Source organism: Pagrus pagrus (genome assembly GCF_965226575.1).
Source record: "Pagrus pagrus genome assembly, contig: HAP1_SCAFFOLD_51, whole genome shotgun sequence".
Classification (NCBI taxonomy): domain Eukaryota; kingdom Metazoa; phylum Chordata; class Actinopteri; order Spariformes; family Sparidae; genus Pagrus; species Pagrus pagrus.
This window is the reverse complement of record NW_028175412.1, coordinates 188475-193643: the sequence shown is the minus strand read 5'-3', so window position 1 is coordinate 193643 and position 5169 is coordinate 188475. Positions and strand designations below refer to the sequence as shown.

Here is a 5169-nt window from a genome sequence, read left to right as displayed (position 1 = left end):
CAAGAATAGAGTTTAAAATCCTTCTCCTCACTTACAAAGCTGTTAATGGTCAGGCACCATCATATCTCCAGGAGCTCATACTACCCTATTACCCAACTAGAGCATTGCGCTCCCAGAACGCAAGCTTACTTGTAGTTCCTAAAGTCTCCAAAAGCAGAATGGGAGCCAGAGCCTTCAGTTATCAAGCTCCTCTTCTGTGGAACCATCTTCCTGTTTTGGTCCGGAAGGCAGACACCCTCTCTACCTTTAAGAGTAGACTTAAGACCTTCCTTTTCGATAGAGCTTATAGTTAGGGCTGGCCCAGGCCTGTCTTGGACCAGCTCTTAGTTATGCTGCTATAGGCCTAGTCCGGGGGACAAATGACACACTGAGCTTCTCTCTCCTCCTCTCCTCTCCATCTGTATACATTATGCCTGTATACATGCCCCATCTCTGCATGTCACTGACTTCACTTCTTCCCCGGAGTCCTTGTGCTCTCTAGTCCTACAGGCTCCCATGGATCCTGGCCGCGCCCGGTTCGTGGATCGTGGATGCGCCTACTGCTATGGCCCTGCCTGATTATGGATGCGCCTACTGCCATGGCCCTGCCTGACACCCACCACTACTGTCGCTAATATTAGTCATATCTCTGTTACATACGTTCCACTACTATTATTGTAATGCAATACTACATACTATCCTTACCGTTAACCACTACTACTGTTATCACTAGTAATCACATTTCCATGTGCATTTCATTGTTGTTGCTGTGATGCCTCTTTATGTGCTTTCATTCCTGTCAACCATCCATTATAATTGTATACATCGTGATCTCGTTGATCTGCTCTGTACATGCGACATCTATTGCACGTCTGTCCGTCCTGGGAAAGGGATCCCTCCTCTGTGGCTCTTCCTGAGGTTTCTTCCGCATTTTTTTTTTCCCCTGTTAAAAGGGCTTTTTTTTGGGGCAAGTTTTTCCTCACTCGAATCGAGGGTCGAAGGACAGAGGGTGTCGTCTCTGTACAGATTGTAAAGCCCTCTGAGGCAAACTGTGATTTGTGAATTTGGGCTATACAAATAAAATTTGATTTGATTTGATTTGACCACTGTTGAAAACATGTAAACAAACCTGAAGACCTGAAGACCAGTGTGCCCAGCGGACCCAATGTCAGGGGCACGGATGACAGTTTTCTGATGTCATCAAGGAATTTGTTGTTAATGCAGCAGTTGTGCATCTCCAACAAAATCCTCACTGTCTGCTTGAAATGTACCTCGTTCATTTGGGTGAGCGAGTACCTGGTAGCTGCTAACTCGCGATTCAGCTGTTCTGCTACAGATGAATTTATTTTGGAGCGTAAATTGGGGCACAAGTTCAAACTCCTTAAACTTTCCTCTGGTCTCTTCTGGTGGAAACGGTCGTACAATGCGTACCTCTCAGTGGTTTTGGTAACTGGATGGGGCAGTATCCATCGGTCATCGTTTTTTGTTGGTGGTTGTAAGGGGGAATGTGTACTGAGGTTTTTTACCCAGGCCATTTCAATTTGGAGTTTCTTTTCTGCTGCACTTGCCAAATTGTCTGTGGTTGGTGGACACAATCGCCCTGCTTCGATTGTTCATGTGTCTGGCAACTTGGCCAGACACATCTGAGATATAGCATGTTGGGAATGCTTTAAAACTAAGCAAACCATCAACATGGTCCCTAGCGGACTCAGTCCAGAACAAAAAGTTCAAATAGTAGACCACTCCATGAGGGCAAGAGAAATGCAGTACTCCACCTGTAAATAATAAAAGAAAGCATAAACATAGAAAAAAAGACCAACGACACATAATCATTTTAAAGACATCTCATTTTGAAGTCTAACCTCCAGTCTTTTGCAGCTTCAAGAAAAGCTTTGGGTACACTTCCTTGAAGTTGACGAGCTCCTCCAATCTGTTCACGAGGTCAGTGACAGATCCCTCATCACTGACACCAAGTGCATTACAGGCCTCTTGCAGGTCTTTCTTTAGAGGCTGTGGGTGTTTTGGACAGTAGTAGTTTTTTTGTATTACATTGTTTAGACAATATAAATGACGAAAATAACTACTGACATTTTCAATATAACACACCTTCTTCAATTCAAGCAGGGACAGAATCGTGTCTTCATCCAACTGCTTTGCTGGCACTTTTGAATCTTCTTTTCTTTTTTTCATGCCTTTCTTTGCCTCTGTTTTTGGCAGCATGTCCCCCTTTCTAACATCCTCCCCCATCCAAGGAGCCAATGTTGAGTATGATGTCTTGGTCTCATATGGGTTTCTAGTTGATGTACCTGGGGATATTTTTAAATGATAAAAATAACTTTCATTAACATTAACAACATACTCTATGTAATTTATAGATATGCAGGCCTGTGTACTGCGTGTGATATGTATGTCCAATTATACTGTTTTCCGGTTACTCTGAATAACGTGTTTTTTCTTTAGCTCACTCACAGTCCTGGCTACCTTGACAAAACTTAAAATGCACAATAAGTGACTTTAAATGAGGGAAAACATACAAATCCCCTCAAAGAAATAACAACACAGAAGACAGCACCTTGGTCCCAAAAATAAAATGTAAATCAGTACATGTGCAGTAAGCCAACAGAAAAGTCCTATATTCATTACTACAAAATATGAAATTGGGCTGATTTTAAATGAGCATTTCTAGCAAAAAGTGTACTGGAAGCATTCATGATCGTTGTTGTGGACTGATGGCTGTGATCTGTATGCACTTTTTATATCAAATGAATTATGTGAATAACAGTTTACTCTGGACAGAACTCACTTAAGGGTATACTCCCTCTTGTGGCATAAGCGAGCAACAATGTGGTAAACTTTTATAACAGGTATGTATAGTCCTGTCCAGCTTTGATTATAATTTTGGCCACAGGCAAGTGATGAGAGATCAGTGTGAATTTTCTGTACAGGCCATTCAATTCTTTTGGATGCATACTTAGAAGAAAAATGAGGGTTGTGAGTGATAAAAAAAATTTAGTCTTATTCTACCAAATTCTATTGTATTTTGTGAAAACGCGAGGATATCTCCCTTTTTCAAATTAGATGACAAACCATAATTAAAAGAACACTCTTTTTTCCAGTTTTCGTTTCAGAATAGGCAATTGATTGATATGAAGGTACACAGATAAGCTAATAATTACCTCACAAAAGTTCACTTGTAGCTTATAAAAACAAATCAAAGTTATGCCAAAAGTGTTTTCAATTTTCCGTACAAGAACAATGTAAATCAAATGTTAACAGTTTCTGTTTGACAAACCCATCCCCTTTCCTTGAGCCATTTTTGTCTTGTCATGTAAATGTGGTTATGGGGCCTAGGATAGGAACTTTAAATGTCTAATGCAATAAACTAACCTGATATAAACCCCTCGGCGATCATTTACTGTCTAGCTGTTCCCATGCGCTGTTGATGTTGATGCTGAGGTCTTCTTCTGTGAGAACCTCTGGATCAGGCCTCTTCTAATGTAGAGACTGCAAAAAGTCATCATATTAGCAACAGCAGTGTAGAATGATATAAACAATAGCTGTTATTGATAATTAGCATAATTGCAAACAACACTAAGTTTAGTTAGATGTTCATGTATACACTGCAGGCTCACCTGGTATGTCAAAGGCTACCTTCCAGTTTGCATCTGCGATAACAACTGGAGGGCAGTCCCCACACTGGTAACAACTGAACATGAATCTGAAGTCTGTCAATGACAGAAAGTGGTGAAAAGCTCTTCGAACAGTTTGGTGGTGGAAACGGTTGTCATTGAAGAATGACAGGGTTGACGGCATGCGACCAGGAGCGGTTTTGTTCTGAGAAATGCATAAAAACCTGAGTCAAAAAAATACATCCAATTGCTGTTGTCACACACAACAGTCCTGAGACATAACTTTTCTGTTACCAATAACCTCAACGACTACTTAAAATAGAGAGTACATTTAATGATGTCATAACACGTAAAGCATTATATAGTGTCTAATTTCAATGAAAAGTAGCTTAAAATAAAGAACAAAGGACCCTGGCAGTAGTTCATCATTATTTGCATGACAGATGACGTTCAATAAAGATTTTCACTCTAAACATTAACACTTACGGTCAATGCAGAAAGCAGAAGTTCACATAACGGGAGGGTCAGGAAGACACGGTCATTGAAATTGTGGAACCCAGACTTGTAGTCCTGAAAACGCACATGGTTCTTGCATAGGGGACACTGCTTGATGGCCACGGAGATACCTGTAGATCATTTAGGGCCAAATGAAAACAAGATGACAAACAAACACAGATGAAGACTTAATATGTACAGTATGTGTAACATAATGACTGATAGACAGACAGACAGTCAGAAAGGACAGACAGAAACAGATGCATGTTTTTTAAACTATCAACATCACTTGCTTTTTTTAATGTATGTGTAGCCATAAACAGTTGCCTGAGTGGTAATAATGTTGTAGGGCAGTAGATCTGGTGGTGTGGGTCCCGGACAATATGGGCAAGTGGTCTCTTCTGGAAAGAAAACATTGGGGGGATCCTTCTCTTTACTTCTGAGATCCACTGGTAGCTCCTGGAGTGGTGGGATTTTCTTTTTAGTATACAAATAGTTGGTCATTTGACATACATTTCTGTCATTTTCGGCATACGCTGAAATTTCAGCTTCCAACATGTGTATTTCTGTTTCCAGATCGTCTATGTCATTTATCAGGATGTCTGAATTAGGCAGGAGAAGATCTGGGGATTCCTGAAAGATCCACCACATTGCCAGCATGCGGTGGAGACAACAATGTGATTTCCCAGTCCCTCTACACTGGCAGTTCCACTTACCAGACACTGAGTCAAAGGTTACTCTAGTGCGCCCACATTTGCACCAGTTATCCATCTGGCCAGTGTATATAGAGAAGAACACCCATCTTTTGGAGTATCCCATGTCACCATAAAAGAGGGGGTATACTGTGTCCACTACATTTTCTAAGGCAGCTTTATGCATGCTCTCACACTGGTCAGACCACTCCTGTGATATTAATCCCTTGTCTTTCATTGCCTGCAATGACTGGAAGGTCAGGCTGGCAGGTGGGCTACAGTTGTTAGAAAAAAAAAAGCGTCGTAACCGCCATTACGCGTTTTTTCGATGGCACCATTTCTAAAAATGTTGAGGGGCCACAACAATACAACTG

The 5169-nt window shown here is 41.2% G+C and overlaps 1 long non-coding RNA gene across 1 annotated transcript; it reads right to left on the bottom strand.

Annotated features, from left to right (window-relative positions):
- Nucleotides 1–1096: 1096 nt before the first annotated feature.
- LOC311253832 lies at nucleotides 1097–4293 on the bottom strand. Its single transcript, XR_014621947.1, has 6 exons — nucleotides 4095–4293; nucleotides 3612–3813; nucleotides 3367–3483; nucleotides 2086–2285; nucleotides 1842–1989; nucleotides 1097–1754 (listed from the first exon to the last, which is right to left on the bottom strand). It is a non-coding gene; the product is annotated as an uncharacterized lncRNA (long non-coding RNA).
- Between the last annotated feature and the right edge of the window lie 876 nt (nucleotides 4294–5169).